This window comes from Molossus molossus, unplaced genomic scaffold (genome assembly GCF_014108415.1).
Source record: "Molossus molossus isolate mMolMol1 unplaced genomic scaffold, mMolMol1.p scaffold_m16_p_6, whole genome shotgun sequence".
NCBI classification, from domain to species: domain Eukaryota; kingdom Metazoa; phylum Chordata; class Mammalia; order Chiroptera; family Molossidae; genus Molossus; species Molossus molossus.
In genome coordinates, this window is record NW_023425399.1 from 71,298,376 (window position 1) to 71,325,140 (window position 26,765).

At 38.2% G+C, this 26,765-nt stretch overlaps 1 pseudogene; it reads right to left on the reverse strand.

Annotated features, from left to right (window-relative positions):
- Positions 1–5,499: 5,499 nt before the first annotated feature.
- Positions 5,500–5,644, reverse strand: LOC118619480 (annotated as a pseudogene).
- Positions 5,645–26,765: the final 21,121 nt, after the last annotated feature.

Below are 26,765 nucleotides of genomic sequence, written 5' to 3' on the forward strand. Positions count from 1 at the left end.
AACAAAGAAAGAAAACTACAGGCCAATATCCCTGATGAACATAGATGCCAAAATCCTGAACAAAATACTAGCAAATCGAATCCAGCAATACACCAGAAAAATTATCCACCATGACCAGGTGGGATTCATCCCAGGGATGCAAGGCTGGTACAATATTCGCAAATCCATAAATGTGATACACCACATAAATAAATTGAAGAATAAAAACCACATGATCATATCAATAGATGCTGAAAAAGCCATTGACAAAATCCAGCATCCATTTCTGATAAAAACACTCAGCAGTGTGGGAATTGAGGGATCATACCTAGACATAATAAAGGCCATATATGAAAGACCTACAGCCAACATCATACTCAATGGGCAAAAACTAAAAGCATTTCCCTTAAGAACAGGAACAAGGCAAGGATGCCCACTTTCGCCATTCCTATTTAACATAGTACTGGAAGTCTTAGCCACAGCAATCAGACAGGAAGAAAAAATAAAAGGGATCCAAATTGGAAAGGAGGAAGTGAAATTGTCATTATTTGCAGATGACATGATACTGTACATAGAAAATCCCAAAGACTCCACCAAAAGCTTACTAGACTTAATAAATGAATTTGGCAAAGTAGCAGGATACAAAATTAACATCAAGAAATCGATGGCATTCTTATACACCAATGATGAACTCACAGAAAGAGAAACTAGGCAAACAATCCCATTTACCATTGCGGCAAAAAAATTAAGATACCTAGGAATAAACTTAACCAAAGAGATAAAGGACCTATTCGCAGAAAACTACAGGTCTTTGAAAAATGAAATAGAGCAAGATGTAAAAAAGTGGAAGAACATACCCTGTTCATGGATTGGAAGAATTAACATCATTAAAATGTCCATATTACCCAAAGCAATCTATAGATTCAACGCAATCCCCATCAAAATACCAACGGCATACTTCAAAGAATTAGAACAATTACTTCAAAAGTTCATATGGAACCAAAAAAGGCCTCGAATAGCCACAGCAATCTTGAAAAGGAAGAACAAAGTTGGAGGGATCACAATACCAGATTTCAGGTTATACTACAAAGCCACCATAATCAAAACAGCCTGGTACTGGCACAAGAACAGGTATATAGACAAGTGGAACAGAATAGAGAACCCAGAAATGGACCCTAGGCAATATGCTCAATTAATATTTGACAAAGGTGGCAAGAGCATACAGTGGAGTAAGGACAGCCTCTTTAATAAATGTTGCTGGGAAAATTGGACAACTACTTGCCGAAAAATGAAACTAGACCATCAACTTACACCCTACACCAAAATAAACTCAAAATGGATAAAAGACTTAAATGTAACTCATGAATCCCTAAAAATCCTAGAGGAGACTGTGGGCAACAAAATCTCAGACATCATACGCAGCAGAATTTTTACTGACACATCACCTAAGGCAATAGAAACAAAGGAGAAAATGAACACATGGGACTACATCAAACTCAAAAGCTTCTACACAGCGAAAGATACAATCATCAAAACGGAAAGGCTACCCACTGTATGGGAGAGCATAATTGCCAATGATATATCAGATAAGGGGTTAATTTCCAATACATATAGAGTGCTCATACAACTCCACAAAAGGAAGACAAAGAATCCAATTAAAAAATGGGCAGAGGAACTAAATAGACACCTCTCCAAACGGGACATACAAATGGCTAAGAGACATATGAAGAAATGTTCATCATCACTAATCATCAGAGAGATGCAAATCAAAACAACAATGAGGTATCACCTCACACCTGTCAGAATGGCCGCCATCAACAAATCATCAAACAACAAGTGTTGGCGAGGGTGTGGAGAAAAGGGGACTCTAGTACACTGTTGGTGGGAATGCAGACTGGTGCAGCCACTATGGAAAACAATATGGTGTCACCTCAAAAAATTAAAAATTGAACTCCCATTTGACCCAGTAATCCCACTTCTAGGAATATACCCTAAGAAGCCTGAAACACCAATCAGAAAGAATATATGTACCCCCATCTTTGTAGCAGCACTATTTCCAATCGCTAAGATCTGGAAACAGCCCAAGTGCCCATCAGTAGACGAATGGATTAAAAAGCTGTGGTACATATACACAATGGAGTACTACGCAGTGGTAAGAAAGAAAGATCTCTTATCCTTTGAGACTACATGGAGGGACCTGGAAAGTATCATCCTAAGTGAAACAAGCCAAGCAGAGAAAGACAAATTTCATATGATCTCACTGATTTCTGGAATATAATGAACATAACAGTTTGAGGACAATCCCCTAAGGAGTGGGGAGCTGAGAGAGGGATGAACAACAGAATTTATATGCATGTAGGCATGAACAGTGGACATGGACAACAATTGGGGGAGGGGGCGGGGAGGGAAGGGGGAGGGGGAATCACTGGGGGAAAAAAGGAGAATCATTTGTAACAAAAATTAATCAATAAATTAAAAAAAATGAATAAAAGACTTAAATAAAAAAAATAAAAAAATAAAAAATGGTGAGCTTTGCTAGTCTTCTAACATGCTTGCATATGAACGTTTTCAAGTACCATCCTATTAGTGTTTTAGTGAAATATTAGTCACTTTTGTTTTGAATTATAATTAACCTGGATATTTGATTCCAAAATCAATTCTGACAGAACATTACAACCATATTTTCAGGAAAGTCAATGAGATTTTTTTTCAGGGAATCAAAAAGTAGGTTTGTCCTAACTAAAGCATAAATTTGTTCTAGAATATGAGAGATCAGAGTGATGACAGAACTTAACTACTTATTCCAAGTTTTAAAGGATGCAAAGAAAGGGAATTTAATTTTCTTTGGCTTAGTATCAAATATTCCATATCTCACCAGAATAATTTTCTCTGCATAAAATTTACTTTGAAATATTTTGAGCAATTTAATTAATGGGTCCTTGGTTGTGAAAGAGCTAATATTCCTTACAATCACATAATGGTTTTCTATGTTTTATGTTTAAAAATCACTTTAATTAAATAGCTAATCAATATTGATTCTATTTCAACTAAGTAACAAAATCTCATTTGTTAATTCATTTTCTTTTTCTTTTAATTGAGTTTATTGGGGTGACATTGGTTGACATAATTATACAGGTTTCAGGTGCACAGTTCCACAACACATCCCTTGTACTGTGTGTTCACCATCCCAGTCAAGTCTATGTCCATCACCATTTATCACTCCTATACCCTCCTTCACCTACCCCATGCCACCCTCCCCTCAGCAATCACCACACTGTTGTCCATGTCCATGAGTTTTCTCTCTCTCTCTTTTTTTGCTTAATCATTCTTTTGAGTTCCTTGGGCTTGTCCCTACAATTAGGAAAATGTATTCAAAATATCTTTTATACCTGAATATATCTTTGAGATTTTTCAAAAGTTCCCTGGAAAATCATACAGATTTCATTTTCTAACAGCAGGATGCTAGAAATAATATGGATTCTGGGTATGTCCCAAATCTCATAATCAGTTCAACATTATTGTAATATGTGTATGTGAAAATTTGTCAATTCCCAAGAGAGCCTTATTGTATCAATTATTGAACAAAATTTATTGTTTTCTTAAATTTGAGTATTTGAAAATATTTCTATGAGTACACTCATAAGAGGCTTAAATTTAAAAACAAAGATTATGGTTCAGTGAGAGACAAAGAATGCAGGCAGGTATCAGAGAGCCAAGGGACATTCTGCCTCTCAGATTCCCCAGGGCCCTTTCACTGAGCACACGGGGCCCACTGAGTCTGTGGCTTATCTCCCAAGATCTGTGTGAGCAATCTTGGTTTCAAGAGAGAGCACTAAAATAGCTCTTGGGTGACTTTTTAAGTAGGTAACCAAGGCTTATCAAACTGTTTAGAACAGTTGAAAATTATCAATAAAGAAACTAACTCGGGTTGTGCGGCAGTTTGGAACCTTAAACTGGATATCAGAAGTTCCACTGCTCTTCTCTGGCCTAAGATGAAAAACGAAACAGAACAAGACGCTAGATGTCCAGGCATCCTCAGAAATAAAAGAGATAAAGAAAGAACTTTTCCAAGCCAGCTATAAATTAAACCTATCTCCACATAAAATATTATTAATATAACATTTGTGATTATATGTTTTTTGGAAAGGCTATGGGGATTTGGCAATGATCTTGCTGTTTTTAGTTTTCACCCTAAGGGAAACATAGCCAACAATGCTGGGGGGATGGGGGTGGGATGGGGAGGAGAGTGTCTAGGGGGGAAAAAGAAGAAACATCTGTAACAAAAATAAATTAATAAAAATTGAAAGTAAAAAAAAAAAAAGCTGTGGGATATTCCTACAAAGGAATATTAATTGGTAGAAAAAAAAAGGAAATTTATCTTTTGACCTGGAAAGTATTATGCTAAGTGAAAGAAGCCATTCAGAGAAAGACAAGTACCATATGATTTCACTTATGTGCGGAATCTAATGAACAAAATGAATTAACAAAGTAGAAACAGACTCATAGATACAGAGAAGTGACGGACAGCTGTCAGAAGGGATGGATTTGGTGGGCTGAGTGAAAAAGGTGAAGGGGCTAAGCAAAACGCCCCCAAAAAAACCCTTATAGATATACACAGCAGTATGGTGATTACCAGAGAGAGGGTAAGGGGGAGAGGGGAGGTAGAAAAGGGTAAAGGGACAATAAATGGAGATGGTAGGAGACTTGACTTGTGGTGGTGAACACACAGTACAACATACAGATGGTGTATTATAAAATTGTACACCTGAATCCTATATCATTTTATTACCCAATGTCACCCCCATAAATTCAATTTAAAAATTCTTGAGAAAAAATTTGAGACAGAAATTAATTTTCTTGTCATAGGAGTTGAGCAAACTAAAGAAGGTTATTATGGTTAATTAACACACTTTCTGTACCTAAATGAATAATTAGGCCAAACATCATAAGCCAGTGTTTTTATTGTAACTATGAACAATTGTTACAGATTCCTTATGATCACAAGGCAGGGGAGACTAAGTCTTGAATAGAGGATCTAGAATAAAATAAGTTACATGTCAACTTGTAGATTTTTGTGCAGTTGAGATGAAAGTAATTTTTCTCTGGTTGAAAGCTTATTTTTTGTTCTGCAGAAAATTAACCAGTTTTGTATCTAACTCAGCAATATTGTTTTCAGTTCATCTTTATTTGATTCCTTCATTAAATTTCCAATACATATCTAGCTACTGAAAAACTTTTTAAACAGATTTTAACATCCTATTAGTCCCCTGACTAATTAATAAGTTGAAAAAATATTTGGAAAACATTTACTAGATATTTTTATGCAAATCGCGTTTTATTTATTTTTGAATTGTCCTTTAATGATGTCTTCAGAATACCATAACTCTGTGGCACCAAACTAGTTATAATTAGTGAAATATTTTCACCAACTAGGTAACTCTCCTAGGAATAAAGTGGAAATTGAGTTAGGCTATAAAGGCATTATCATAATGCTTCGTGGCAAGTTTTTTTTTTTTTTTTTTATGTGCCTTAGGCATGAAACAACTCTGGTCACCAATACAGGCATCAAGCTAGGATGAACTAAAGACTGTACATCTGCTTTGCTCCTGATTGATATTAGAGCAACACCACCAATCAGGTGTCTCCTTGCCCAATTCCAGGGGGGTTGGCAGTTTATAAAAGGAGCAGATCTAAAGGAATTCCATCATGGGAGGAGCATGCGGAGTGTTAGAGGGAAGATAGGTAAGGGGTGTTCAGGGTTTCTGAGAATGTTCACCGGTGTCATAATCAAAATGTGTATTTTTTATTATTTAAAATGAAGCTCAACAAGTAAGTTAGTCTTCATTTCAAAGCAGATAATAGAGTTAACTTTTATCGGAGGGAAAATTTCATGTTGGCAGAGCCTGTTCTATGGAGAAAAGTTTTTGGGGAAATCCCCAAAATAAGAGGATCCAGTTGAAAAAAAATCCACCCTTACTAATTTACTAAAATCTATAGTTTTTCTAATTAAAGGATGTAGAAAACATTTCTTTTTCTGCCTTATTTGGTTCTTTTTTTTTTTTGTAATGAGATGATAGACACCTCCCAAGATTATTGGGAGAATGTAGAGATCTAAAGGCTACAAGTTGTGCCCAGCCAGTGTGGCTCACTGGTTGAGCATCAAGCCATGCACCAAGAAGTTTAGCAGTTTGATTCCTGGTCAGGGCACATATCCAAGTTGTGGGCCCAATCCCCAGTGGAGGACATGCAGGAGGCGGCCAATCGGTGTTCTCTCTCATCGATGTTTCTATCTCTCTAAAATTCAACAAAGAAGAAAAAAAGAAAGTCTACAAGTTGTGCTGTTAAAGGGACTTGTAGCTCAGCAATTTCATTTTCCACCATGCATAACTTCAGACACTACAAAGAACAGTTGCTATGAATAACCACACTCTTAATGGTACTTTTTGTACTACAATAAGATGTCATGCCAGAGGCTTTAATCTTAAATTTCTTTGTATGTCTCTAAATATCATATCTAGTTTTCTAATTTTTTACTTTGTCAACAATATCATATTTTTTGTGAGTTTTTCTGAGACAAAATCTACCATTCTGTTTTTCTAAGTATAATAACAAAATGTTAGACTTTTAACATCTGTCTTAAAAATCTATATGTAAGTATCCTTTGACCTGCCCTCTAAGAATCTAAGTTATGAAGTAGCTATCAGTAGGTATAAGTACATATGTAATGTGTAATGGTCAGTTTGAATTTGCATGTCATTCTAGAATTCTATGATGTAATTATTTCAAATCCTCTACATTACACTAATTAGAACTAATACATTCTGACATAAAAATCTTTTTTTTTTAAGAATACAATTGTGGCCCTGGCTGGTTTGCTCAGTGGTTAGATCATAAGCCTATAGCCTGAAGGATCACAGGTTTGATTCCTGGTCAAAGGCAGGTACCTGGGCTGCAGGTTTGATCCCAGCTCTGATCAGGATCTTGCGGAAGTCAACCAATTGGCGTGTCTCTTTCACATTAATGTTTCTCTCTCTCTCCCTCCTTCCCTTCTATTCTCTATTAAAAAATCAATGTAAAAGTATCCTTGGGTGAGGATTGGAAAAACATAAAAAGAATGCAATTGTGTTACTCTTAAGAACATAATATAAGTCTAATATACTTAACAATGTTTTTAGTGTACTCATTCTTTGATGTTCTGTAAGAATAGATAAAATGGAATTAGTAGACTTTTTTAAAATGTAAATATAATTCTGAAGAGCTTCAAGTGTGCATCATAGGCCATTATTAAGAAAATAAAATGATAATCTACAGAATGGAGGAAGATATTTACAAATGATATATCTGAGAAAGGTCAAGTATTCAGAATTTACTTTGCAACTAAACCACAGTTGTGTTGTAACCCAGGAGATTGACCAAACTCAGACGCCGAGATGGGGTTTAATAAAAGGAGTTTATTGAGCTAAGTCCGCAGGCACCTGCAGTATGTCACACTTAGGAGTAACTGCAGCCCCGGAGAGCTAAAATGGCTCCTTTTTATAGGATTTTGTAAGGGGGGGTGCTACGTGTAAGGAAGCATGTTACAGAAGCGGAATTTAGCGGTTAGTTAATTATCTGTTACTCAGTTTCCCAGACATCTCAAAGGTCAAGATGTTTTCAATAGATTATTCCTGGTACCGAGCCCAGGATTACTCAGGGGTTAGTTATTACCCCGGGGCTAGTGATTACTCAGGGGTTAGTTATTGAAGAATGTTCTTCAGTAGATGAGTAACTGACAACCCCTTTGGTTGTCGTGAAGGCCCCTGGGAGTTTAGGTCAATGGAACTGAGTTATAACAGTTGGTGTAAACATGCCATGTAATAAGTGATTTCTACTTTATGGTACAACAGAATTATTGCTTTCTTAGAGGTATATGTAGTAAAAGTCAATATATATATTTATATAATTTCTTTCTTCACAATCTTATACTTGATTTGATATTTATGAAATTTGAACATGTAAGTCATGTGTATAACATGCTATAGTAATTTAACTGTAATCTTAAAACTGAAAATTTAATAAAAATTTGAAATATTTTTTACAAATATGCAAAGGACTAAACATTTCTCCAAAGGAAATATGCGAATGGCCAACAAGTGCATGAAAAGATGTTCAATGTTATAATTATTAGAGGAACGCAAATCAAAACCACAATGAGCTACTACTTTACACCCACCAGGATGGCTATAAATTGAAAAAACAAAAACAAACATTGGGGAGGATGTGGAAAAATTGTTACTCTCGTACATTACTAGTGTGAATGTAAATGGTTCAGCCTCTGTTCAAAATAGTTTGGTTCTTCCAAAAATTAAACATAGAAATACCATAAGACCCAACAATTCCACTCCTAGGAAATATTTAAATTGTCAGTAGTAATTATTTTACTATGTATATGTATATCAAATCATTACTGTAGGTAGCTAAATGTTAAAGGAAGAAGCAAGGGGAATCGGACACTGATGAGTCTAATGGGCTGGGGAGCTGAATGAGACACTGAGATTATTTGCTTCACCAGGAAGCTACAGCTTCACACACACTCCAGGAGACTGCTCCTGAGGAGACATACTTCCTCAGAGCAGACAGGAAATCTCCACAGTAGCACGTTAGGCCCTCCTGTACTGTCAGGGGGTAGAGGAAGATGGGGGAAGCAGGGACAGGTAAGCACATGCACAATAGAAGTCAAATAGCACAGCAGGTGATGCTTGACCATAAAGACCTGTCAGTCTAGCCTGGGAAAGGAATCATTGTTCAGGGGTATACCCATCAAAAGCCCACAAAAGCTTGAGAAGTTGCTTGGTTATTTTGAAAAAGCTCCTGGTTAACCCCAGGAGAACAGAGTTCTGTCTCTCTAGTCCACTAGGTAACACACTTGCCCATTTGTTCACATGCTCTCTCCCACTGTGGAATACTCAAATATATGGGTGTAGCAGTCAACTGGGGCCCCTTGCAGCCCTTAGGGGAAGAATGGGGACTGACAGCTTTTAATGGGTGAGGGGTTTCTTTTGAGGTGATGAAAATGTTTTGGAACATGATGTAGGTGGTGATTACAAGCACTTTGAAGTTAATGCATTCCACTGAATTGTGCACTTTATTATTATTATTTTTTTTAACCTCACCCAAGGATATTTTTTACATTAATCTTCATATAGAGCTGGAGGGAGAGAGGGAGGAAGAGATAGAGAAAGAGAAACATCAATGTGAGAGAGGCACATCGATTGGTTGCCACCATACAACCCCAAGCGGGGCCGGGGACAACCGCAACCGAGGTACGTGCCGTTGGCCGGAATCGAACCTGGGACTCTGGTCCCCAGGTGATGTTCTTCCTGTTGAGCCATATCAGCCAGGGCTGAATTGTGCACTTTAAAATGTTTAATTTTATGTTATATGATTTTCATCTTACTTAAAACAAACTTCTTGAAATATCATATTGATTGACCAAGATTACTGTTAATACTTACAAGGCAATATAATTCTTAATGGCCATTTTGCATGCCTCTTTGCCACAGGAGAACAAAGACCAAATTTCCCACCACTGGAGAACTGGCCAGAGAAGAATTGCCACTGGATACCAGGAGCCAAAGAAGCACCCAATTGCATGTCTTCATTCCTATAGACCCAATTCCTGCCCAAACCCACCAACCAAGACTGCAAAACCCACTGCCTGTCAGAAGCTTCCCACTAGTGCACATATATAAGGACTAAACTCCAACTCCTAGGGACTACCATCATTAACCCCATGGTTTGGTGATGTGTAGCCCTTCCCTTTGGATATCCCCATCCTCCATCTTCTTTTCTTTAAATAAACCCAAATTTTCTTTATTCATCATCTGAAATTGCTATTTAGCATGCCCACACACCTCAAACCACTGGATTTTACCTTTCATTTTGGTGTTCTGTATGGGGATATCCAGAAGGGAAGATTTCCCTTCTCTTCCTCTCCCTTCCCCGAGACCCCTAGAGACTTTTGTTCTTGGGGCCCAACACTTGCAGCCATGAGTCAGCCCTTAAAAGCCACTAGGGCGGCTGTTGCTAGAAGACTCCCTAACAAGATGAACCAGGTTCGGAATGGGCAAGATTTCATTATACAGCCAACTGGTCTCAAGCAAACATCTGAGCAACTGAGGTACACTATGAAAAAGCACACATTTGCCCAAACCCCAGCCCAAAACACCTGGTATTGTTTTATTTCAGGAACTGTAAGCCTTGGCATTGACAACTTCAGCGTTTCACAGGGAGATAGCTCACTGGTTTACTGGTTGCAACACATTAGGGTTTCACTGGCAAATATCAATGCTAGGTCTGACCAGTCTCACTCATACTAGAGATTAAATATGGAGGATGCTCCTATTTTTCCTTAGCCACTGGGGATCGATTTGGTACAATCTGAACCTTTTCTAGTGATGGAATGCCTCCTAGAATTGGTTTCAGCACAAGGAAAAAGGCAACAACCAGGTCAAGATGCTGGCTTTTGGTTTCTCCCTGTCACGAGGCACTCACTACTTTCCCCTCTGGAATCACCTTTTTCATAGTACCACCATGGGCAACTCAATGTCTACCCTTCCCAGGAACTCACCTCTGGCCTGCCATTTTTTTTTTTTTTTGTATATATTCTTTTTCTTTATTGATTTTAGAGAGAGAGAAAGTGAGAGCAAGAGAGAGATAGAGAAATCGATGAGAGAGAACATTGATTGCCTGCCTCCCATATGCTCTCCACTAGGGATCTGGCCCACAACCTGGGAATGTGTCCTGACCAGGAATCAAATCAGCAACTGCTTGGTGCATGGGTCGATGCTCAACCACTGAGCTACACCGGCCAGACTGTCCTGCCTTTTGGAGCAATATAGCATGGTGACAATATAAATTAGATAGTTAGGAGATCTTGCCCCAAAATGGCACTCTCAAATATAACATCATTCTCCAATTGGATTTATACTGCTCTACCTAGCCCAATTATTCAAGATTCTCTATGTTCAGTCCTTCTCTGAACTCCACAGTCACACTGAACTTTGTTTTTCCTGCCATATCCTCTCTACCCCTACCCTTTGGCCTCCAAGACTGAGAGAAACCCACCTCTAACCCCTTACCACCCTCGGCCCTTTACCTCCATATCCTACCTTTCCCCCTCCAGCTCAAATCTCAGGCATTCTTAGGTGACTGATGAATCTTTGTGGAAAAGGGAAGGGAAGGATGAGACATGTGGGACATTTGAGATGACTTGGAGCTCAGCACGCAGGCAGCGTGCCTCAATCCAGTAAATTGTATATCTGGAGATTTATTTGGACTCTACAGATCTCAAATAAAACTAAAATCAACATGCGAAATTCTGTTCCCATGGCCTAAAACTCCCAGCCCACATTAACACCCCTGACTTATAGAAATGATGTCAACTTAAGATGGCTAAAATGTAACTTTTCTGATGCCTAAATATTTTTTTTTTTCATACAAATTAGAAAAAGTGACTTTAGAATTAAAACTTAATGAGCAGGAAGCTTATCTTGATTGCAAATTAGAAGCTTCTGGGAGGAGCACAGGTCAATTACACTACAACAAAAAAAATAACCAGAAAGGCTGGTTTCAGGCAAAAGGGGAAGAGTAATTGTATAAATTCCTTTCTCTGGGACCCTAATGGGTTTGCAAATGAATTTTATTTACAGTTAGATAATATAGTGCTGGCTATTCTGACCTCATCCAATATCTACTGGTTTCTGGAAACAAGACAACAGGACTACTGAGTGAGTTCTGCTGGTAAACTATAGAGGAGGGTGTTCCTATTGCAGAAAGCCAGGTAACCTTTAAAAGGATTACAGGAAACCAAAATTGGACTTAAAAAGAAATCAAAAGCAAGCATAGGGTTGCTTCAAGGGTGTTTTCCCTCCTCCACAATGATAGTTCGGGAGGAGTTGAAATTATCATAAAAAGGGAAGACACTAAGGCACCTATAGGTACTTGGGACTACTTTATTTGTTCTTAATCACACCTAACTAAGTTGTCTTCGCCCTGGGAGTAAAGCTTTTGTACAAATGTCAGGAATAGCTAATCAATGTCTGTTTTTAAATCAGATCCTGGCCACTTCCAACTAGGAATGTTATTGAAAGGGTTAATAATGTTTTAAAGGGTAGAGGTAAAAGTTTGCAAAAGGCAGAAACTGTGGAAATTGTGTTGCTTGCATGACCTTGGCTCAGCCTTTTGTTGCGTATAGGATACGATTTATCTGGATTGTCCACAAGGCAATGGATAACCCAGCAGATGCCCAGACCAGCCCTACTGCAAGGTGGACAATGGGCCAGATAAATACATCAGCAGAACTGCCAGAAGCTAAAAGGAAGGTATATAACTGACACCCCAACCCTAATTCGAGGCTGAACCCTTCTCGGCTCATCCCGCCTGCACCCAGGCATATGCAATAAAGCCATTTTGCTCTACATTGGCCTTGCATTGTAGATGTGATCTCCCCCTGGCTCAAATCTTTTAGTTATGGGATAATATATATCTTTGTTAATCAAATATCCCCCAATTCACATGATCAGGAGAACGTTTTTAAATCAGTGATGACCATATATGCTTTTTCCACAAGTGTAATATGAATTTAAAACTAAATGAACTACATATTGAACCAAAGGGAAAAGTGATGATTTTAAAGAAACCTCCCAAGAGGAAACTAATCTTGAGACTGGCTGAATGTATAATAACCATCTTTTCTTCATTATTAACTTCCATGAGAGTCTCAGGGAAGGCTGAACAGAATGGTCAGAATGACCCGAAACATCCCAGAAACTTGTAGAGATGCCTCTAACTCTGGCTTGCTAATTATCAATCTCTCCATATATGGGGAGCATATATACTCACCAACGGGGAGAAGTTTCACCTCCAGTCCCTCAAAAAAAAAAAAAGGCTAATCTTTTGTATTACAGCCTGGCCCCAATATAAAGTAAGCAATAGAGAGGTTTGACCAGTTAATGGCATCATTAATTTTATTTATTTATTTTTTAAATCCTCACCCAAAGATATTTTTCTATTTATCTTCAGAGTGGGAGGGAGAGAGAGAAACATCGATGTGAGAGGAACACATCGACTGGTTACCTCCCACACAAGCCCAACCAGGGCCGGAGATGAACCACAACTGAGGTACGTGACCAGAATTGAACTCGAGACTCATTGGTCTCCGGGTCGACACTCTACCTCTGATCCAAACCGACCAGGGTAGCACCATTGATTTTCATACTGTCTTGCAACTAGGCCTGTTTTACCTATCCCAAAGGAAATGGATGAAGGTCCCTTATATCCAAACCTTATGACACTCAGGCAACCCTAAATTATATGTTGTCTGTAGACTAACGAAATGTACCCAAATGGAAAGAAACATTTAAAAATGGATAAATAAACTTGTCAGTCCATTGCCAACATTTGGGTGGCAACCTAGTCCCTGAGGTATTGAAAATGACTGTCCTTGTTTTACAAATGAAGTTTTCACAAGGCCAGAGGTTTGGCTCCAGAAACAATTCAAAGCTCACCAAAACATTTTACTTTTCTAAAACCTCCCTTATTCTCAAGAGGCCTATAGATAATTGGCTTAATAAAACCAAAGTCCCAGGTCCTTTGAAATGCAAATTCTTGATTCTCACTAAGATCTCTGGTCTAGACCTTTTGGGTTTTTTTTTTTTCTTTATTGATTTTAGAGAGAGAGGAAGTGAGGGGAAGAGATAGAAACATCCATTAGAGAGAACATTGATTGGCTGCCTCCTGCATGCCCCCACTGGGTGTCGGGCCCCTAACTTTGGGCATGTGTCCTGACCTGAAATCAAACTGGCAGCCTCTTGGTGCATGGGTTAATGCTCAACCACTGAGCCAAGCTGGCTGAACAAGGGTCATTTTTTTAATTCACATTTCTGAAAGGTGATTCTTATCAAAAGGAAGCAGATCAATTTAATTTATTGCACCTATTCTTTTAAAAATAAGTGAATTTTGATCAATTACTAAATATCTAAGTGTTTTGAAAGAACAAGAAATACTGAAACATTGATTGCCAGACAAGTCTTAAGCTTGTCTGCTTTTGGCTGTTTACTGCAGAAAGTCTGTAAAGTAAATTTGGAGCTAATATGTTTAAAATCTGTGCTAGTTGTTTACTTGGTTATCATTGAGAATTGAGGTTTCTAAAAGTTCAAATTAAGTTGGAAAGAAATTATATAACTTTGCTACTAGAAGGCATAAGGTATAGAAATACTTTTTTTAACACTACAGGTTTGAAATATAGTTATTCCTGAATGGGTAAACAGTTTGCAAATTATAGAAGGTTGTAAAGATTGTAAAAGTTTTAAGTTTGTAGAAAATACCCAGTCAGGCTTCTGTCCTCCTTCCCTGACCTGATTTCTCTCTGGCGACATTATGTGACTCTGGGACCTAGATTTGTTTTTATGACACTCTCCTCATTGTCAGTGTAGGGAAAATCTTCCTGTCTGCTGTGGAGTAAATTCTTCATCAAAACGTGTCTAATCTATGCTGAGATGGAACATGGAGTCACCTGCCAACATGACCATCCCCAGGCAACACATGGGTGACAGGGTCCATTGAGTCAGTATGTACCTGATCATCCCTGACTTCTGAAGGGACCCCTTCTCTTCTGATTATTTGACCAGTGTGGAGTTTAGACCCCTGCTTGAGTTGGGTAAATCCATCCTCAAGGCATCTAATGCCTTGATAGTTGGTAAGGCCACCCTCAAGACACGGGGTAAACACATTCACAGGCTACTCATATCTGGAGCGTTTATTATGTCTATTTTGACAACCCTCCTCCTGTCATGTCACATCTTAAGTCACTGGGGTTTCTGACTTTTCAGTGAGCCAAAGCAGCCCTACCCAATCTCACTTCTTTTCTATATCACTTCTAGGGAGCTGAAGCAGCTCCACTCAGTCTCTCTTCTGTCACTTAATTCCTTAATTTCCACCACTCATTCATAGCCCTTGACACGTCCACTGAGAGTCTTAATAGGCCTTCCTGCTTGGTAATTAGGACCTTCTATCCCTCTCCCAGGCTTATTAAAAGCCATCAAAAGCAAATGAGAAAAATCTTGTATCTTTACAATAATTAGTAATTCAGATTATGTGTATGGTCTTTAAAATATCTTCCTTGTTTCTCTGTGATACATGTTTCTCTGTGTATTATATGTGGTAAGTTCTCTGCTTCCAGATAGCATTATTAAAGGAAAATATTCTATTGGCCTAAAGAGATTAAACACTTAATGTAGGTTAAATGGGATCCTGTGGCCTGGACAAAATATATGATACTAAAACCAGTTTAAGTTTGATGTCTTTTTGATGTCTATTTATTACCATAAAATATGTATTTGTTTTAACTAGATTTACAAAGAGTTTATGCCATGATCTTTTATTTTTTTTTTGTCTTTTTTTTTTATTAATTAATTTTTGTTACAGATGTTTCTCCTTTTTCCCCCACTGATTCCCCCCACCCCCTCCCTCCCTGCCCCTTCCCCAGATTGTTTTCCATATCCACTGTTCATGCATACATGCATATAAATTCTGTGGTTTATCTCTACCCCACCACACCCCTCTTCTGGGGATTGTCAGTCTGTACCCCACTTCCACGTCTCAGGGACTACCCCAGTCCTCAGACTGTTATGTTCATTATATTCCACAAATAAGTGAGATCATATGGAACTTGTCTTTCTCTGTTTGGCTTGTTTCACTTAGGATGATACTTTCCAGGTACCTCCATGTAGTCTGAAAGGATAAGAGATCTTTCTTTCTTACCGCTGCGTAGTACTCCATTGTGTATATGTACCACTGCTTTTTTATCCATTCGTGTACTGGTGGACACTTGGGCTGTTTCCAGATCTTAGCTATTGTAAATAGTGCTGCTACAAACATGGGGGTACATATATTCTTTCTGACTGGTGTTTTAGGCTTCTTAGGGTATATTCCTAGAAGTGGGATCACTGGGTCAAATGGAAGTTCAATTTTTAATTTTTTGAGGTAACACCATATTGTTTTCCATAGTGGCCGCACAGTCTGCATTCCCACCAGCAGTGCACTAGAGTCCCCTTTTCTCCACACCCTCGCCAACACTTGTTGTTTGATGATTTGTTGATGGCGGCCATTCTGACAGGTGTGAGGTGATACCTCATTGTTGTTTCAATTTGCATCTCTCTGAGGATTAGTGATGAGGAGCATTTCTTCATGTTTCTTAGCCATTTGTATGTCCTGTTTGGAGAGGTGTCTATTCAGTTCCTCTGCCCATTTTTTAATTGGGTTCTTTGTCTTCCTTTGGTGGAGATGTATGAGCATTCTATATGTATTGGAAATTAACCCCTTAGCTGATATATCATTGGCAATTATGCTCTCCCATACAGTGGGTAGCCTTTCCGTTTTGATGATTGTATCTTTTGCTATGCAGAAGCTTTTGAGTTTGATGTAGTCCCATGTGTTCATTTTCTCCTTTGTTTCTATTGTCTTTGGTGATGTGTCAGTAAAAATTCTGCTGCGTATGACGTCTGAAATTTTGTTGCCTACAGTCTCTTCTGGGATTTTTATGGATTCATGAGTTACATTTAAGTCTTTTACCCATTTTGAGTTTATTCTCATATTGGGTATAAGTTGATGGTCTAGTTTCATTTTTCAGCAAGTAGCTGTCCAATTTTCCCAGCAACATTTATTAAAGAGGCTGTCCTTACTCCACTGTATGCTCTTGCCACCTTTGTCAAATATTAATTGAGCATATTGCCTTGGGTCCATTTCTGGATTCTCTGTTCTGTTCCACTGGTCTATCTGCCTGTTCTTGTGCCAGTACAAGGCTGTTTTGATTACAGTGGTTTTGTAGTATAACCTGAAATCTGGTATTGTGATCCCTCCAACTTGTTCTTCCTTTTCCAGATAGCTATGGCTATTCGAGGCCTTTTTTGGTTCCATATGAACTTTTGAAATAACTGTTCTAATTCTATTAAGTATGCTGTTGGTATTTTGATGGGGATTGCGTTGAATCTATAGATTGCTTTGGTAATGTTGACATTTTAATTATGTTAATTCTTCCAATCCATGAACAGGGTATGTGCTTCCACTTTTTAATATCTTCCTCTATTTCTTTTTTCAATGACCTATCGTTTTCTGCGAATAGGTCCTTTATTTCTTTGGTTAAGTTTATTCCTAGGTATCTTAATTTTTTTGCCACAATGGTAAATGGGATTGTTTTCTTAGTTTCACTTTCTGTGAGTTCATCATTGGTGTATAAGAATGCCATCGATTTCTTGACGTTAATTTTGTATCCTGCCACTTTGCCAAATTCATTTATTAAGTCTAGTAAACTTTTGATGTAGTCTTTGGGGTTTTCTATGTATACTATCATGTCATCTGCAAATAATGAAAATTTCACTTCCTCTTTTCCAAATTGGAACCCTTTTATTTTTTCTTCCTGTCTGATTGCTGTGGCTAAGACTTCCAATATTATGTTAAATAGGAGTGGCGAAAGTGGGCATCCTTGCTTTGTTCCTGTTCTTAAGGGAAATGCTTTTAGTTTTTGCCCATTGAGTATGATGTTGGCTGTAGGTCTTTCATATATGGCCTTTATTATGTCTAGATAAGATCCCTCTATTCCCACACTGCTGAGTGTTTTTATGCTGGATTTTGTCAAAGGCGTTTCCGCATCTATTGATGTTATCATGTGGTTTTTATTCTTCATTTTATTTATGTGGTGCATCACATGTATGGATTTGCAAATATTGTACCAGCCTTGCATCCCTGGGATGAATTCCACTTGGTCATGGTGGATATTATTTGGTGTATTGCTGGATCCGATTTGCTAGTATTTTGTTCAAGATTTTGGCATCTATGTTCCTCAGGGATATTGGCCTGTAGTTTTCTTTCTTTGTTTTGTCTTTTTCTGGTTTTGGAATTAGAATTATGCTGGCTTCATAAAACGAGTATGGATGTCTTCCTTCTTGTTTAATTTTTTGAAATAGTTTGAGGAGAATGGGTATTAGTTCTTCTTTGAATGTTCGGTAAAAGTCCCCCATGAAGCCATCCGGGCCTGGGCTTTTGTTTGCTGGGAGAGTCTTGATTACATCTTCAATTTCTTCTGTTGTTATTGGTCTGTTCAAGTTTTCTATCTTTTTCTGATTCAGTTTTGGGAGACTATGTGTTTCTAGAAATTTGTCCATTTCTCTTAGATTGTCGAATTTGTTGCCATATAATTGTTCATAGTAGTTGTTAACGATGTTTTGTATTTCTGTTCAGTAAGTTGTTATCTCTCCTCTTTCATTTCTGATTTTGTGTATTTGGGTTCTCTCTCTTTGTTTTTTGGTGAGTCTAGCTAAGGGTCCATTAATCTTGTTTATCTTTTCGAAAAACCAGCTCTTTGTTTTATTGATCCTTTGAATGGTTTTTTTTTTTTTTTGGTCTCTATGTAATTTATTTCTGCTCTGATCTTTACTATTTCCTTCCTTCTACTTGCTCTGGGGTTTTCTTTTCTTTTTTTTTTCTTTTTTGATCTCTAATTCTTTAAGTTGTGAGGTTAGATAGTCTATTAGAGATTTTTCTTCTTTTTTGAGGTAGGCCTGTAGTGCTATGAACTTCCCTCTCAGAACTGCTTTCGCTTCATCCCATAGATTTTGTGTTGTTGTGTCTTCATTTTCATTGGTTTCCAGGAAGTTTTTGATTTCTTCCTTGATCTCTTCGGTGACCCATTCATTGAGTAATAACATGCTATTTAGCTTCCATGTATTTAAATGTCTTTGTATGTTCTTCTTGCAATTGATTTCTAGTTTCATGCCACTGTGATCTGAGAAGATGCTTGATATGATTTCAATCTTCTTGACCTTGTAGAGACTTAGTTTGTGCCCTAACATGTGGTCTATCTTTGAGAATGTCCCATGTGCACTTGAAAAGAATGTGAATTCTATAGTTTTGGAGTGTAGTTCTCTGTAGATATCTATTAAATCTATTTGGTCTAGTGCTTCATTCAGAGTCTCTGTTTCCTTGCTAATTTTTTGTCTAGAGGACCTATCCAGTGATGTCAGTGGGGTGTTGAAGTCCCCTGCTATGATTGTATTGCTGTCGATTTCTCCTTTGAAGTCCTCCTGAAGTTTTTAAATATATTTTGGTACTCCTATATTGTGTGCATATATGTTTATCAAGGTTATATCTTCCTGTTGGATAGATCCATTCAATATTTTGTAGTGGCCTTCTTTATCTCTAATTATGAACTTCATTCTGAAATCTATTTCATCAGATATGAGCATTGCTACCCCAGCTTTTTTTTCTTTTCCGTTTGCTTGGAAGATTTTTTTCCATCCCTTCACTTTCAATCTATGTGAGTCTTTTGTTATGAGGTGGGTCTCCTGTAAACAACATACAGATGAGTCATGCTTTCTTTTCCAATTAGCTACTCTGTATCTTTTTATGGAAGCATTCAGTCCATTTACATTTAAGGTGATTATTGATATGTACTTATTTATTGCCATTTTTGTTTCTCTTTTTCTTCCCATTTCTCCTGCTAATTACAGCATTACTTTTAACATTTCTTGCAGTGCTGGTTTGGTGCTAATGTATTCCCTTAGCTTTTTTGTTGTCTGGGAAGCTCTTTATTTGATCTTCTATTTTGAATGATAGCCTTGCTGGGTAGAGTAATCTTGGATTCAGATCCTTGTTTTTCATAATCTTGATTACTTCATGCCATTCCCTTCTGGCCTGTAGTGTTTCTTGTGAGAAGTCAGCTGAGAGCCTTATTGGGTTTCCTTTTTAGGTAACCTGTTGCTTATCTCTTGCTGCTTTTAGGATTCTCTCTTGTCTTTAATTTTTGGCAGTTTGATTACTATGTGTCTTGGTGTGGGCCTCTTTGGGTTCTTCTTACTTGGGGCTTTCTGTGCTTCTTGAACTTGAATGCCTTCTTCCTTCACCAAGTTAGGGAAGTTTTCTGTCTCTATTCCTTTGAATATATTCTCTAACCTTTGCTTATTTTCTTCTTCTTCAGGGACTCCTATGATGCGAGTATTATTCCGTCTTGCAGTTCTCTTAAGCTGTCTTCCTGTTTTTTAATCGTTTTTTCCTTTTGGTTTTCTGATTGGTTGATTTTTTGTAGCCTGTCTTCTAATTTACTGATCCGTTCCTCAGCTTCCCCTACTCTGCTTTTTAGACCTTCCAATGTGTTTTTCATTTCTGATATGTCATTCTTCATTTTTTCCTGTTGGTTTTTAATTTCCAGCTGGTTGATTTTCAACATTTCTATGTCTTTACTCATGGTGCTCATATCTTTGCACATGCTGTTGAGCTTCCTCAACATTATGGCTCTAAATTCTAGTTCTGTTAACTTGCTTAACTGCACCTCATTTATCTCATCTTCCATAGAGGTGTCTTGTTCTTTCATTTGGCTTTTGTTTCTGTTTTTCACCATTTTGGCTATCACAATGGGCTTTGGAGTCTGCCAAATTTTCCCTGTGGGTGTTGGTGTTCTGCTGTTTGTGGCTCCCTCTCCTGGGTTTGGATGAGCCAGGGAGACCCAATTTAAACACCACCATCAATTCTTAGCGTTTCTGGTTAGCGTTTCTAGCCCAGGAAATGGTAGTTATCCTCTAGCTTTTTTTGCCTGGATGCTATTAGTAGAGGTCACCTGAGGACCCTTGGTTTCTGAGTTGCCTGAAAAACTCCCTCAGATGCTCAGTGTAAGAGGATTTCCCAAGGGTGGGGACGCTGCTGGTTGTTAATGGGCCTCAATTAGCATTTCAATGGCCACCAGGCTGGGTTGAATCTCTGAGGGAGGGGCCGCCGCCTCTCCCCAGGGCCCTGGGAAGGAGTAAAATGACCACTGTCCTGCATGACTGCACTCAGCGAAAGCTCTTAGCACCCTCCAAAACCCGAGTGTCCCCACACAGTTCCAGTCCAGTCTGCCCTCCCTCTGCTGGAGCCCAAGGTGAGTGGCTGCTGCCAATTTAGCCTCTGTCTAGACTCTGCGTTGTGGATCCACCTGGGACTTTTAACCCGAGGGTGCTGCTTCCAGCCAAGGGCGGCCGCGACTGTGGCACCAGCCAAGGGCATTGCACTCAACAGAAACCCCAGCACTGAGCCGCGGTAGTGGGATACTTCCCAGGTGGCAGCTGCTTCCAGCAGAGTCCCCTGGTCCCCGCGAGACCGTGCGGCACCAGCCGAGGGCTTAGCATGCAGCCCAGTTCGCAGGACTCAGGCGTGGTCGCAGCCGTGGTGGCAGCAGCAACTTCCCGCTGAGCCCCCTGGTCCCCGCCCAGGGCGCTGCTGACTGTGGGCTCCTGGACCCCTCTTGTGTCCTCGCAAGCCTACCAGGATTGAGTCAGTGTCCCTGGCTATGTGGTCCTCCAAGGTGTCTTTCAGTTGCCCCTTCCTAAAGATTTGCCTTTATTTTCATTGGAAATCCAGTTTGGTCCTGGGAGATGGTCTGTGTAGCTCCATTCACTCCGCCGCCATTTCTCAGGTTTTATGCCATGATCTTTTAGTTAAGTGTATTTGACAACCTTCCCAAAATTTAAATATTAACATACACTTTTAACTGAAAAATGACTTCAAGTTATTCCTATGTGCCCTGAAATACCTCCAGGATTTATTCTCTCTCCTTATAAAACTTTTAAAACTAATCAGGCTTATTTAATACACTTAAAATGAGTAGAAAGTTTTGTCAAATAAAAATTAGTAATAATAACTATGTTCTATTTATATACATATATTTTCATTAAAATGAATGTTATAAACATGTTCAATCTGCCAATTTCAAACAAGAAACTCTCAGGGATAGCAGGTGTCCAGTCATTACACGTGACAAGTCAAAAATGATGGTTCCATCGTTTTTGGGGAGGCCATCTGGCAATAGTACTCCACGTGTTTGTGATCCACACATAGAAATGTTTATGAATTGTTTCAATGATCAATACACTCTTCCAATGAGCCATGTACAGCATTGTAAACTCTTACATATATAATTTGTTTTTTATATATTGAAATTGTGTATAACATCTAAAAATGTCAGCTTATATAATTTCATAATTACTATTTTCCATGAACTTGTTATCCTGGAATGTTATATTTTACACAAATGCAAAGTTCTTTATCAATTGTATTATAATCAAGTCTATAACCACATTATTTTAAATTTCATCACTTATAGGCAGTCATTGTTTTACTCTGATGCATTTACAAATCTGTTACATCTTTGGAAAAGTTTGTAAAAGTATTTTGACTTACTCTAGATCACAGATTTCTAAGCAGGTTATCTCTTTGAAGTAACTGAATTCACAGAAAAATCTTTTCGTTTTTCATATATAAAAAAGCTTGTTTTTATTTCCCTAAAACAATATAGTAAATTATATCCCCAAGCAATATGAAAGCATTTACATTTTTCTCCCTACCTAACATTTCTAGAACTTGGCAATTCTCAATGAGTGAGTATATTTTCACGACAATATATTTACTTGCATAAATGGAATAAGAATCTGTTCTATTTAAAATAGAACCCATGAAACCCAATTCCAACTGTGGTTTTGTTAAGCAAATCTTTGATTAGAATGTCATGGTCAAGAGAGACATGCCTTGACCCTGGATGTCACCAAAAAGTCTTAAGGAATTGACTCAGGACTGATAGAAACCAATCAGAAGCCACTTGCAGGGAAGGCCTGGTACCTTGCTTGGTCAATGGTTCATAGCAATATTTCCAGGTGAGGAACAAAGGTTGCTTTCATGAAAGATAGTAGAAAAGATTCCCAACCTCAACGCATTGGGAATCTCAAGGACTTGAGAACATGACCCAAACCTACAGGTATTCAGGGACAGCCTGATGGCAATTGTGACTTTGGCGTCTCTGCCCTGAGGGGCTTACTGCTGATTGCTCCATAACCTTAATCTAAAGATTAATTATGAATAACTGACTTTCCAGCCAAACACATTTGAGAAAGCTTATCAACTGCTAATTCTTATTATGTTTGTGTAAATAATCAGGCCAAATTAAAACCAGACCTAATACAGTCTCTTTAATAAAAATGAGGGTGACTTTAGGGAGAGATACAGTGTTTCAATAAAAACCACAATGCCCAATTGTTAATATTGGAATCTAGCACAGTTGATTGTCTTCAAATTGTACAGTTTTGTTTTTATCTGTGAACTAAACTGGTTCCTGAATTTTTCTAGTTGTCTCCAACCTGTTTAAATTTTTTTTTCTTTCCCATTCTTTGACTTGGAATTATTAAAAAGTACTGATAGGATGGATGTCAGCCATACAGAATTTACTTGAGCATCTGATGCTGTCCAGTTGTCACTGCTTGTGTTCATTCCAGCAAGAGAAACTTTAAGCCTTCTAGACAGATAGTCTTATAGACTTCAGAAACTGGCTTATAATTTGTTATGATTATTGACCTTTGTTTTTCTCTTGTTTTCATAAACATTACTTCTTATTAAATACCTGATTAATTATTTACACAATATTGGTCTCACTTTGGAAATCCATCTGTGCCCTGCTTTTTTCCTCCAAAACTGTATATGAACTATTGCAGGCAAACAAATAGACCTGACCATGACCTGTAGAACTCATCCTTATCCTTATTCCCCAATTCCTCAACATACTAACATGGCTTAGAGACAGTTTTACACCCACAAACCAGCAGGAAACAACTACAGGAGAAAGAGACCTCCACTCCAATTCCATATGAATAATTACTAACAAATAGAGACGGGAGGAAAATGCTAGGATTTACACAGCAATATCATTCTTAATGGTCCTTTTGCAAGCCTCCCGACCACAGGAGAATAAAGACCAAACTTCCTACCACAGGAGAACTGGTAGGACTAGAAATGCTACCAGACATCAGGGACCAAAGAAGCACCCAATTGAATGTTCACATTCCTGTACACCCAACACCTTCCCCAAACCAACCAACCAAGAAGACCCCAAAACCCACTGACTTGACAAAGTTTCCTGCCAGTCAACACATATAAGGATGAAGCTCCAGCTCCTAGGGGCTGCCATTATTGACCCAATACCCCATGGCTTGGTGATGTGCAGCCCTTCCCTTTGGATATCCCCTTCTCCCATTTCCTTTTCTTTAAACAACCCAATTTTTCTTTATTCACTGTCTGAGATTGCTATTTAGCATGCCCACACCCCTCAAATCATTAACTTTCCCCTTCCAATTACAAATTAATTTATAAAGCCTTTATAAATATTGTATCATCTATAAAATGAAATAATAAAGGTAGCATTCATTTGTTCACTCACTTGTACAATAAATATTTATTCAGCATCTTCTATATGCTAAGCATTATTTCAAACTTTCAATGATATAGCCTATATTACCAAAATAACATCCTTAGATTTTTAGGATTACATGTTAATTGGAAAAGATAGAAAATAAGTAAATAATTATATAGTAATCCAAACAGTAAAAAGGTTAATGAGAAAAAATAGGCATGATAAAGGAATAAAGAGTGTGGCATGAGGAGGTATTATTTTAGATAGCATATGAATGATATCCCCAGCATATAGAACAAAGCCAGCACTTCTATCAAAAAAAATGTGGTAAAATAATAAACAAGTGAATGAAAGGTCACCTTCAAAAAATTCAGACAAAAGCTTGATAGAATGAAAACTTATTTGAAAAGGAACCCAGTAAATAATCAGATTTTTTGGTCACTTTCCACATTGTAGGAAGAGAGAAAAACATAAGTGAGAATGAAAACCCAAGTAAAAGAGGATAGGAATTGTGAGGAACAGATTATATAAAGTTTGCAACTTTACACCTGGATTTTTTTTCTAGCTCTCTGGGTCTGTAATAGTGTGTGGCCTTGAGCCTATGAGTGTACTGGAATAAACTGGATAGTTGATACATGGCCAGCAGGTAGCTCAGTGCTCTGCATACCTTGCATGCCATATAACCATAGCCCTAACTACATGTAGTTTCAAAGAGCATGGAAAAACATTAGTGCCTCAAGAACATCTACAGAATCTGATGGTTGATTTGAGGTCAACATTTTGACATTGATGTATATCATTAGAGAATTATTCTGTGTCTTAGCATTTTTAGTTAAGTTAAAATAGAAATGTCCCTAGGAATCATTATGTTATCAGCACGATAACCTGGTATTATTTAACAGAAAAGGTGTAAAGAAAAAATTAGCTAATTTAATAGTCCAGGTCTATTTATGTTGGGGAATGGTCTGGACAAAGACAGTTTAGACTCATACCCAGTGAAGTCTGAGTGACACAGGAGGTACCAACCTGTCTTGGGATGTGCCTACCTGTCCAGCACATCTGGGAGTGAATCAGTGGCCAAAATGGGTGTGGCCACTGCAAGCTCCAGAAACCTGCATATTTAATCTCCCAGACAGAAAAGCTGCCCTTCTGCTTTCTCTCTCTCTCTTGCTGCTTATGCCAAACTGCTTGCAGGGCTCTTATGCCCTGCATTTCCTCATGTGGCCTGCAGCTATGTGGGACCCCCACAATAGATTAATGCACGGAATCTGGAAAATCCTAATCTGAACACAGCTGCATCATGGTATGAATACTCAGGACTTTGCTTCATTTCTGGCCTTGCTAAACCCCAAAGTGCCCCTCTTCCAGGACTGGACTGAGGGCCACGGAACTTTACAACCCTAAAATGTAATTCTGTGCCATAAATCATCCATTCTCCCGTGTGAGTCTTAGAAAATTCATTTTTTAAAAATGTCATAAGAACCTCCTGTCCATGAATGTAGGAGGCATCTGGCTCAGCTCCCTCTTTCCTCTGGCAACAATTACACTATACTTTTAACCTTGTTAATCATTTACAGTTCACCTTTGGGTGGATACATTTATAATAATCATTTTAATGACACAATATGAGAAGTAGTTAGGTTGGAAAATGAAATTTCTTGATTCCTTATTGGAGTCTAGGAATGGTAAAAACTTGGAATACCAACAATAAATTGAATTTACTTCTAATGTTGGGGCAGGATAGCACCAGTTAACAACAGCCAGGTTCACTGTGTCTTGAAATTAGGTTAGAATATATATGATCTCAGAGATTGGGGAATTTTTTTGGATTTGTGGGAGATTTTAAAGTATTTTCATGTTAAATAACTAGGATATATGCTTTCTGTCCTTGCAACTTAGTGACTAGATAGAATACAAATCACTAGACAGAATGTAAATAACAAAGATGTTTGCCTCAGTGAATTGCTAACCAGATTCCTTTATTCATTCCTCAGCAGAAAAGCAAGAAGTCATATTTATTCTACTCATTATGGAATCTATAGATGAGGTGGAAAATTACCTTGCAGAATGTGCAATCAAGGCAAATTGGCAATGAGTGCTTCTTGTCTTGTCAAAGACATAATGGTTCCTGTTTTGTTTTCCTGGGTCACAAATCAATACAATATCTCTAAAAGGCGTTATCTACTGATTCCACCAAATGGATACTTGCCATGGACTGGTTCCAAATAACAGTGTTTAAAGTAAAAATTATTGTGATACTGCTGTAATAACCTGGTAATTGGAAAGGAGCAGAGGAAAGCTGCAATTTAGATACATGCCCAGTGAAATCTGGCTGACATGGGGAGGTACTAGCCTGCCAATCACACGTGGGAATGGATCATTGGCCAGAATAGGCATGGCCACTGCAAGTGCGAGAAGATTTGATATTTAAACCTCTAAACAAAAGGGCTCTCTGTCTCTTGGTTTGCTTTCTTGCTGTTCATGCCTGATTCCAGGCTTATGGAGCTCTCACTCAATCACATGGCCCCTAGCCATGTGGAACCCT